The following is a 10,347-nucleotide window of genomic DNA, read 5'->3' as shown; positions in this document are numbered from 1 at the left end:
TCGGAACACTGAATCAGCGTCTCTGGAAATTGAAATGAATACATGAACCTAGAATTTGAACACTCACTTTTCAAAGGGAATGAAGGAAACAAATGCCCTGCAGAGTTCCCGAAGGAAATTTTAGATGACTCATGGGGCACACACATATATATCTGAATAGTTCTGGCATTCAAAGTCTTTCCATTAAACTGTCCTCTTCAGCCATCATCCGGAGTAAGAGTTCTTCCAAAGCATCTTCTTCATCGCTCCCTTCACATCCCTGTTTCTCAGTGTATATATGAGGGGGTTGGTCATGGGAATAATGACAGTGTAGAAGAGAGACATGAACTTATCCTGATCCTGGGAGTCGCTGCTGCTGGGCTGAAAATACACATAGATGGCTGTGCCAAAGAACAGGGAGACCACTGTGAGGTGGGATCCACACGTGCCAAATGCTTTTCTTTGCCCTGCAGTGGACTTTATTCTTAAGACCGCCCTGACAATCCGACCATAGGAGAACATGATTAATGAAACAGGTGTGAGAAGAATGATGACACTGCCAAAGAAGGTCACATACACATTCATAGTGGTGTCAACACAGGCAAGTTTGAGAAAAGGAGGGATCTCACAAAAGAAGTGGGCTAATTTATTTCTCCCACAACGAGGTAAAAGGAAGATGAGCACTGTCTGCAATAAGGAGTTGACAAAACCAGTGACCCATGAAGCAGAAGCCATCAGGGCACACAGACGGGGGTGCATGATTACTGTGTAGTGAAGGGGCCTGCAAACAGCTGCATAGCGGTCAAATGCCATAACTCCTAGGAGAATACATTCTGTACATCCCAACGCCAGAGAGATGTACATTTGAACTACACAGCCACCAAAGGAGATGGATTTGTCTGCTCTGCTGAGATTAAATAGGAACTGGGGAACAATGCTGGTGGTGTAGCACATGTCCAGAAAGCTCAGGTTAGAGAGGAAAAAGTACATCGGGGTGTGAAGACGTGGGTCCAAGTAGGACAATGCAATGATGGTTGTGTTTCCCAGCAAAGTGAAGATGTAGAAGATCAAAAGGACCACAAAGAGGATGAGCTCAAGTTGAAGTCTGTCAGAGAAGCCCAGTAAGATAAATCCAGCAAAAGAACTTTCATTTTTCTGTTCCATCCTTTGTTAGCACATGGCTCCTGTCAAATCAAACATTTAGCAATTTATTAAAGTTATCTTCCAAAAAAGTGCAGAGATGAAGAGGAAAATCTATCATGTTCAAAGACATGGTCATGTGATTTTATATGCAACTATTTGAATAAATGATGTATTCATTGAAATTGATATATCTTAAATCAATTAGTTCTTTACTATTCACAAAACTTATATATTGAAATTAATATAAGAAAATAATAATAATAAAATCAAGTAATGAACCTTGGTTTGCATCAATCATAGATATAAAATGCCTGTTTTAGATTGAGTTTAATAGGATGAAAGTATGATGATTATTTATGTACATCTTAGAGAAAGTGGGAATGAGGGAAAATTAAGGGAGAGTGATTAGAAACAGTAAGAAAATGTAGACAAAGGGAGAAAGTTTATTTTAAATATGTATCTCATAATTCTACATGACTTGATTTGCACATACCTCACATGTAATAGAATAATACAAAATGATCTCTAAAATGTATTCAGATATAGAAATTCATGAGCTAGAATGTACTTACACAAAGGATTATATTACATTCAATGTATCACTAAGATACTTCCTCATAAATATATTCTGGCAAAAGTTATCTCTATTCCTAATGCATTATATTTGTGAATGCTATATCCTTGTCTTTTTGTATAGTAGTAAAAAATAAATTGCTCAGAGCCTGAAAACACTACTTTTGATTACAGTGCTTAACTTTTGTCTTTGAGATACCTAAAATTACTATACCAATTTAACAAGAACTCCAAAAATTTATTCACTGTGCATAAGCAGTTCATAGGCTCCCCTGTTGGCTCAGTGGTAAAGAAACCGCCTGCCAATGCAGGAGATGCAGGAAAGGCAGGTTCAGTCCCTGGATTGGGAAGATAACTTGAAGAAGAAAATGGAACCCACTTCAGTAGAGAATCTTGGCGGGCTACAGTCCATGAGGTCAAAAAGAGTTGGACTTTACTTAGTGACTAAACAACAAAAGTAGTCACTTCACAACAGAATTTCAAACTCCAGTGATCAGAACTTACTCTTCTTTCTGCTGATTTCAGTGTCATATATTACCAACAACTAAAATGCCTGGAATTCCTGCAGGAGATAGGATTATTCACTATCAACATTCTAATGACAATGAAAAACACATAAATGAGGAGGCAATGGATCTATCACAGTCTCAGAAATAACACTTCCAATCACTATGGACAGAGTTTGGCCAGGTTGGGGAAAAGAGACTGAAATGGGAATTCCTTTGCATGCTGTTTATTGAGTGAAAGTCCTCAAGACAAAGAGAATCAGGGAAGCAAAACAGAGCAGACAAATGTGTTAAGCAAGAGATGTGATCTCAGATGGAATAGCATGAACGTGATCCCATAGAAAGCTGGAAAAGGACTCTCCAAATAGAGCTACCTGCTGATAAAAATATTGTGTCTTCACTTACACAATCACTGCTACCCACACGCTGCTACCTGAGCGTTTCAAGCAGGGCAGATAAAGAACTGAATTTTAAATTTAATTTTAATTCAGGTAAATTTAAATACCTATTTATTTAGATATGACTAGTTACTACTACACAGAATAACAAGCTGTGGAGCATGGGTTGTGTCAGATTTAGTTCCACCTTGACAAAAAGGCAGCCTTTTATAAATCCCACCAGTCTGTCATTGACGACAAGCTGCCCCAAACACATTCAGAACTTCTGGCAGTGTGGCTCCATTCAACTGATGGCAATATTCTAAAGAAGGAAAGGGCTGTGAAACTATCAGTCAATACTCATGACAAATATGGTGTGGATCAGTGCAGCAGCCAGTAGAAAATATCTGAGCTGGACACTGAAAGCATTCATAAAAAATGAGAGTCCATTCATACAAAATTTACAGTCCATTCATAAGTGTGTGCAAGGACAGAAGGACAGTCACCAGTGTACATTACACATTACCTTGTTATTTGCCTAATTCACCAATAAATTAAACATTCAGATCACCTTTTCTGGCCCACGTTTCTCCTCTCAAATTGGTATTTCTCCTCAACTGAAGAATAATCGTTTTTCATTAACAGTAAATTCAAAAATGCATTGACACAATAACCACAAAATGGACCTTCATTGTTGTCATTATCAAACTAGCATTTGGACAATTACATACATTCATTTCTTTGAGAAAATGAACATTTAAAAACTACAGATATTGACAATACACTTTAAGAAACATTCTGTAATTTCAGAGAAAATAGGAGCTGAGGAAAAAATGAAAGTGTATAGTCTAATATGTTCACATTCACATATATGCTATTATTCAATTACTGAAGGACATATTTTATGACAGCCAAATATCCTGAATTTAAATTGCTCCATATATCCATACTGAGACATAATGAATACACTACAATAGGATGAAATGTCTAAGAACAAAATGTTGGCTTCCACAAGGAACAGTTAAGTTCTTAAAGTGGATGAATTTTTATAGGAATTTCCTTTCTTTTACCAACTGACATGTACATTACTCGATGTAACCTTTAAAGAACACTTGCAACTGAAAACAAGCTAACTTACCAATTCTTAAAGTGCCACAGAGATCGAGTTCCAGTCCTCTCAGTGTTATTCACCTTATGTGAGTGTCCTAAGCTGGTTCCCTACCTCATTTCCAGTTCCTACCTTTAATACAGTCCTGGGCATTGGAACCTGGGTATGCAGACTAAGGATGCAGGTTGCATGCAGTGAGTGCATAAACTGACTCTATCAGCATTGGAATATCTTTAAGTTTTCCTTAAGCAAGAAGATGCTTTCTCTTGATAACTTCAAATACCTTCACACAATACTGAAGATCGGCATTGTGCCTAGCTGGTAGGATGACATAGGAAGGCAATTTCAAACTCTCAGGATTACTTCTGAATATAATGTTTGACTCTATGATGGAGAGCTCACTATGAAAGCATGAGATTGGTATGAAACTGCAGCAAAACTGGTCTGGTGAAAATGGTTTACCTGGCTGAAGTCTCTGGGGAATGTTTGTCCTGTACCATTAATTAGCTGATGTTGCCTAGCTGCCCAGAGATGACAATCCTCAGGGGAAATGAATATCAAGGAGAATGTAAGAGGAAACTTAATCTGCCTCTTTTATAACTTCTCATAAATGACAGAGCCCAGATAATTCCCTAAACTTCCGACTTATCTTAGCTCTCCTCTTTTAATGGCTTAGGTATGTTACTAAACATTTGACACTTTTTTATACAATTGCAAAAAAAAAAATCTCCATATATAAATAAGAATTCATCAGTTACTTAATTTTAGATGCAAATTAATTTTTATCTAATATTCATAACCAACTTTTAGGGATCACAGAGTTACCAATTCAGTTCAGTTCAGTTTAGTCGCTCAGTCGTGCCCGACTCCTTGCTACCCCATGAACCGCAGCACCCCAGGCCTCCCTGTCCATCACCAACTCGCGGATCTTACCCAAATTTATGTCCATTGAGTTGATGATGCCATTCAGCCATCTCATCATCCTCTGTCATCCCCCGCTTCTCCTGCCTCAATCTTCCTCAACATCAGGGTCTTTTAAAATGAGTCAGCTGTTCACATCAGGTGGCCAAAATATTGGAGCTTCAATATCAGTCCTTCCAATGAATATCCAGGGTAGATCTCCTTTAGGATGGACTGGTTGGATCTCTTTGAAGTCCAAGGGACTCTCAAGAGTCTTCTCCAACACCACAGTTCAAAAGCATCAATTCTTCTGTGCTCAACTGTCGTTATAGTCCAACTCCCACATCCATATAAATACTGGAAAAACGATTGCCTTAACTACACGGACCTTTGTTGACAAAGTAATGTCTCTGCTTTTGATATGCTGTCTAGGCTGGTCATAACTTTCCTTCCAAGGACTAAGTGTCTTTTAACCAATTAGGCAGTGTCTTTTAACCAATTAGGCAGTGTCTACCTAATCTTTAAGGTAAATATAGTAAAGGTCAACTTCTTGAGAAACCTGTATGCAGATCAGGAAGCAACAGTTAGAACTGGACATGGAACAACAGACTGGTTCCAAATAGGAAAAGGAGTACGTCAAGCCTGTATATTGTCACCCTGCTTATTTAACTTATATGCAGAGTACATCATGAGAAACACTGGGCTGGAAGAAACACAAGCTGGAATCCAGATTGCCGGGAGGAATATCAATAACCTCAGATATGCAGATGACACCACCCTTATGGCAGAAAGTGAAGAAGAACTAAAGAGTCTCTTAATGAAAGTGAAAGTGGAGAGTGAAAAGTTGGCTTAAAGCTCAACATTCAGAAAACGAAGATCCTGGCATCTGGTCCCATCACTTCATGGGAAATAGATGGGGAAACAGTGGAAACAGTGGCTGACTTTATTTTTCTGGACTCCAAAATCACTGCAGATGGTGATTGCAGCCATGAAATTAAAAGACACTTACTCCTTGGAAGGAAAGTTATGACCAACCTAGACATAGCATGTTAAAAAGCAGAGACATTACTTTGTCAACAAAGATCCGTCTAGTCAAGGCTACAGAGTTTTCAGTGGTCATGGTGGATGTGAAATTTGGAGATGTAGGCCTCCAAAACATACCTCTGAAAGTCAATGCAGTTTGTGTCCATGAAATCCATGAGGCTATAATGAACTAAGAAACAGGTTCACCCAGACTCACTGTGGCTATCTCTCCAGGGCATAGCATACAGACACAGACTGAAACCTCCAGCTTGTCCCTGAAAGAAGCCTATTTCCTTATCTTAAAAGCTAAGACTTCTAACACATACCTAGGGGTCAACTGTAATCTTCACCAAACTCCTGAGAAGCCAACAGGTGCCATCATCATGCTCTCCCTCTGTCCCACCCCAGGTCACCGGTGTCTCTGTGAAAGGAGCTTGTGCACACGTATGGCTGCCCAGGTGTTGTGGTTGCTGCCAGAGGGCACACTCCTTGATCACCTGGTTCAGTGGCTTGCGTTACTGGGTCCAACAGGACAGTAGCAAAAAAGAAACAGCCTCTAACTGGCTACCTGCACCCGCCCACCCAGGATTAAATGTGGAGAGAACAGACAGAAACACCCATCTCCCAGTCTTCTCCTGAAAGAAGTATAATTGCATATTTGAAAAGTTATTGCCTCAGGTTCTGGTAGATTGCTTATGACGGCAATGATTACCTACCTTGCCCTGAACGAGGACCTGTGCTCCTGGACCGCAGTGGACAGGGTGGCTCAGACCTCCAAGCTCAAGCTTCAGCAGGGCAGTGCTACAGGTCACAGTAGGAACTACCTGGAGGGCGACTGCATAAAGTGGCTCCACAGACACTTGGAGAACAGGAAGGATGCGCTGCTGCGCACAGGTACAAGGGGCACGAGGCCTCCCTGATCTTCCCTCAGGCTGGACCTGGGTTCCAACGAGGAGAAAAAAATGGGTGCTTGTAGAAATAGGGCCCCGGCTTCTCATCAGAAGAGGGAGAAATCCACCCAGGTTTTCATATTCTGTACAAGAGAGTGACCTGTCAGTGGCCCCACTTCTCTGAAGGACAATTAAGGAATCCAGTCTCTCTGAGGAAGAAGCAGGAAACTATCCCTGAAATAACTGGTCAGTGGTGCCCCTTCACCCTGGGTGCCATCTTGTGAACCATGACTGTCTCTGATGCCAGTTCTCACCCTGAGAATGTGTTTAGAGGCCTGACTCCAGCTTTTCTGAGTCATTCGGCCTCCACCCAAGTCAGGACCATTACTCTGTATTCACTCCCTTACATGGTACCCCCTACCTTGTCTCTCACCGTGACTCCAGAACTTTCCAAGGACTCGGGAACATGCCCCGACCTCCAAGTCCAGGCTGGTGTCTGGTGTTTGTGCTGCTTCTTTTCAAACCCTCTGTCCTGTTTATTCTCAGGATAGTCACAGGATGCTGCTTCAGGGACCCATGGAGGTAACACTAAATGGGAATTTTATGATTCATCCTTCATCAGTTCAGTTCAATTCAGTCACTCAGTCATGTCCAGCTCTTTGCAACCCCATGAATCGCAGCACACCAGGCCTCCCTGTCCATCACCATCTCCCGGAGTTCACTCACTCACGTCCACCGAGTCAGTAATGCCATCCAGCCATCTCATCCTCTGTCATCCCCTTCTCCTCCTGCCCCCAATCCCTCCCAGCATCAGAGTCTTTTCCAATGAGTCAACTCTTCGCATGAGGTGGCCAAAGTACTGGAGTTTCAGCTTTAGCATCATTCCTTCCAAAGAACACCCAGGGCTGATCTCCTTTAGAATGGACTGGTTGGATCTCCTTGCTGTCTAAGGGACTCTCAAGAGTCTTCTCCAACACTACAGTTCAAAAGCATCAATTCTTCGGCATTAGGCTTTCTTCACAGTCCAACTCTCACATCCATACATGACCACTGGAAAAACCATTATCTTGACTAGATGGACCTTTGTTGGCAAAGTAATGTCTCTGCTTTTGAATATGCTATCTAGGTTGGTCATAACTTTCCTTCCAAGGAGTAAGCGTCTTTTAATTTCATGGCTGCAATCACCATCTGCAGTGATTTTGGAGCCCCCAAAAATAAAGTCTGACACTGTTTCCACTGTTTCCCCATCTATTTCCCATGAAGTAATGGGACCAGATGCCACGATCTTCGTTTTCTGAATGTTGAGCTTTAAGCCAACTTTTTCACTCTCCTCTTTCACTCTCATCAAGAGGATTTTTAGTTCCTCTTCACTTTCTGCTATAAGGGTGATGTCATCTGCATATCTGAGGTTATTGATATTCCTCCCAGCAATCTTGATTCCAGCTTGTGCTTCTTCCAGCCCAGCGTTTCTTATGATGTACTCTGCATAGAAGTTCAATAAGCAGGGTGACAATATACAGCCTTGATGTACTCCTTTTCCTATTTGGAACCAGTCTGTTGTTCCATGTCCAGTTTTAACTGTTGCTTCCCTACCTGCATATAGGTTTCTCAAGAGGCTGGTCAGGTGGTCTGGTGTTCCCATCTCTTTCAGAATTGTCCACAGTTTATTGTGATCCACACAGTCAAAGGCTTTGGCATAGTCAATAAAGCAGAAATAGATGTTTTTCTGGAACTCTCTTGCTTTTTCCATGATCCAGTGGATGTTGGCAATTTGATCTCTTGTTCCTCTGCCTTTTCTAAAACCAGCTTGAACAATCAGAAGTTCACCCTAGATCCTCCAAGGACACATGTGACCCAGCACCCCATCTCTGACCATGAGATCCCCCTAAGATGCTGGGCCCTGGGCTTCTATCCTGATATCTCACTGACCTGGCAGCATGACGTGAAGGACCAGACCCAGGACATGGAGCTTGTGGAGACCAGGCCTTCAGGGAATGGAAACATCCAGAAATGGGTGGCTCTGGTAGGCCCTTCTGGAGAGGAGCAGAGATACAGGTGCAAAGTGCAGCACAAGGAGCTTCAGGAGACCCTCACCCTGGGGTAGGGAGGAGGCTGGGGTGGAGCTTCTTCTCAGATAAAGCTGAAGCCTTTCTGGACCCCTTAAGCAAGGTCTGGACTCAAACATGAGTGCTGGGCCCCTTCTCTTTCCTCTACAGAACCTCCTCAGCCCGCCGTCCCCAACATAGGCATCATTGTTGGCCTGGTTCTCCTCGTGGTGGCTGTGGTGGCTGGGGCTGGGATATGGAGGAAGAAGCGCTTAGGTAGGGAAGGGACGGAGGTATCTGAGTTTTCTTGTCTCACTGGGAGTTTCAAACCCAGATAAAAGTTTACCTGCCTGGTTATTGAAAAGTACCCTCCACACACACATGTGGAGTCTGAGCTCCATGCTAACACTGACCCTTTTGTAAAGTACATGTGAAAATGAAAGACAGATTTTTCACCTTGTAATTCCAGTTCGGGGCCTGTCTCTCAGCACATGAAGATCAGAGGGAAGGGTCCCTGCTGAGGACAGACCTCCAGAAGGGTAGTTGGTGCAGTCACCCCAACAGCACCTTTCTTCATTCTCCTGATTTTGTCCTGGATTTTGGTCACAGTTCCAGAAAGTTCTGTGGGGTCCAGAACTAGGGGCTTCCTCTAGGACCTCATGACTCAGTCTTCTCTATGGCCTCTCATGTGATATTTTCTTCTTGCAGGTGAAAAAGCAGGGAGCTACACTCAGGCTGCAAGTAAGTACAGAAGGGATGTAATTCCTGAGGCCCTTGTGAGGGTGCAGACAGAAGGCTATGGGGGACTGACCCTCCTCAAAATTCCTTCTCTAGTTTCTCTCCTGTCAGTTCTGACCACATCCTGGTTTTCTTCTCCCCCAGGCGTTGACAGTGCCCAGGGCTCTGATGTGTCTCTCATGGTTCCTAAAGGTGGGACCCTGGGGCGTCTAGATTGGGAGAGGGGTTGGGGCAGAGAGGACACACTGGGTGGTGGGGGTCTCTGAGTGGGACATGTGAGCATGTGGGGGGCTGTGGAGAATGTCAGCCCTTACATGACTGATCTGAACTGGATCCTGATTCTTTTCTCTCACGGTGTGAGACAGCTGCCTTGTGGGGACTGAGTGATGCTCGGTCCCACTTTGTGATGTCAGATCCCCAGACCCCTCTTTCTGCAGCTGCATCTGAATGTGTCTGTGCTCCTATTAGCATAATGTGAGAAGGTGGGAGACTGGTCACACCTGCCCATTACACCCCCTCCCCACCCTGACCTGTGTTCTCCTCTCTGATCCACTGTCCTGTTCCAGCAGAGACAGAGCTGGACCCTCTCCATTGCTGTCTTCACTTCGTGTGCACTGAGTAATTATGTCATATTTCCTTTGAAAATAAAATCTATTTATATGAATGTTTTTTCTAACTGGTGCTGTGAAGGTTTGTAGGGATAGCAAGGGAGAGGATTCTAAAGTTTGAGAGAGGAAGTACATGGAAGCACTGAGAATCTTCCAGAATTGTTATGCTTGCTGTGCTCAGTCTGTTGCAAGAGGGACAGGAGGAGGCTGTGAGGAGCTGAGCATAGTCGGGGCCTGTGCCCAGTTGGTGGTCAGTGTATCATGGATTTGATGTGGTCAGTCTTGCTTGGGCCATCTTCTCAGCTGCTTTGTCTTTGTCCTTTCAGTCGCTCCCTGTCCCACCAGGACCTGTGTTCTTGCAAACTGAGAACTCACCTGGGCCTTGTCCTGTCTCTAGGACCATAGGCAGTGAAGAGGTCCCATAATCAGGTCAGCCTAGCTTATGCTAGGTTCTGCC

At 43.2% G+C, this 10,347-nt stretch overlaps 2 pseudogenes; one reads left to right on the top strand and one right to left on the bottom strand.

Moving 5' to 3' along the window:
- Positions 1-204: 204 nt before the first annotated feature.
- LOC113881633 lies at positions 205-1,158 on the bottom strand (annotated as a pseudogene).
- A 5,043-nt stretch (positions 1,159-6,201) lies between these two features.
- Positions 6,202-9,754, top strand: LOC113881491 (annotated as a pseudogene).
- Positions 9,755-10,347: the final 593 nt, after the last annotated feature.

Source organism: Bos indicus x Bos taurus, chromosome 23, assembly GCF_003369695.1.
Source record: "Bos indicus x Bos taurus breed Angus x Brahman F1 hybrid chromosome 23, Bos_hybrid_MaternalHap_v2.0, whole genome shotgun sequence".
Classification (NCBI taxonomy): domain Eukaryota; kingdom Metazoa; phylum Chordata; class Mammalia; order Artiodactyla; family Bovidae; genus Bos; species Bos indicus x Bos taurus.
The sequence above is the reverse complement of the archived record's forward strand: the minus strand, read 5'-3'. Positions and strand labels throughout refer to the sequence as shown.